This window comes from Camelina sativa, chromosome 5, assembly GCF_000633955.1.
Source record: "Camelina sativa cultivar DH55 chromosome 5, Cs, whole genome shotgun sequence".
NCBI classification, from domain to species: Eukaryota; Viridiplantae; Streptophyta; class Magnoliopsida; order Brassicales; family Brassicaceae; genus Camelina; species Camelina sativa.
In genome coordinates this window covers 28,524,124-28,524,727 of record NC_025689.1, presented here as the reverse complement: position 1 = coordinate 28,524,727, position 604 = coordinate 28,524,124, and positions in this window count along the sequence as shown.

The window sequence follows — 604 nt, the reverse complement described above, 5'->3', positions numbered from 1 at the left end:
TTCGGAACACACATGTTCTGTGACGGAACGTTCTACTAGATGCCGCCAATCAACAGCTGATGTATTGGCAGGTCTTTACAGGGACTATCTTGGTGATCTTGGTCCGGATATTAAACCTAAAAGTGTCGGAGTCATTTTCAATAAGCAATTTAGTCTAAAGGTAATTACTATGTTTTTAATGACTTACTGATAATAATGACTGAGTTATAGTTATGTATAGGCTGAGTTATTTATATTTTACGGCTCATTTATTGATTATTTACGGCTGACTTATTCGAATGTATCCGCTGAGTTATATATATATTATGGCTGATTTATTAATTTGTTGGTGTCAACAAATGGGTTATTGGAAGGCATATCGAACGCTGCTGAATGCAAGGCAGATCGATCAGGGAACTCCTGAGGAAAGTTTTAGCGAGTTGCCTTCTTACATATACAAGTTAAGAAGGGAAAATCCGGGTACAGTCACGCGTCTTCAAATAGGTGATGAAGATAGATTCAAATATGTTTCTATTGCTTTTGGTGCGAGTATTGCTAGGTTTGCTTTCATGCGCAAAGTTGTTGTTGTCGACGGAACGTTTCTCCATGGTAGTTACAAAGGGAC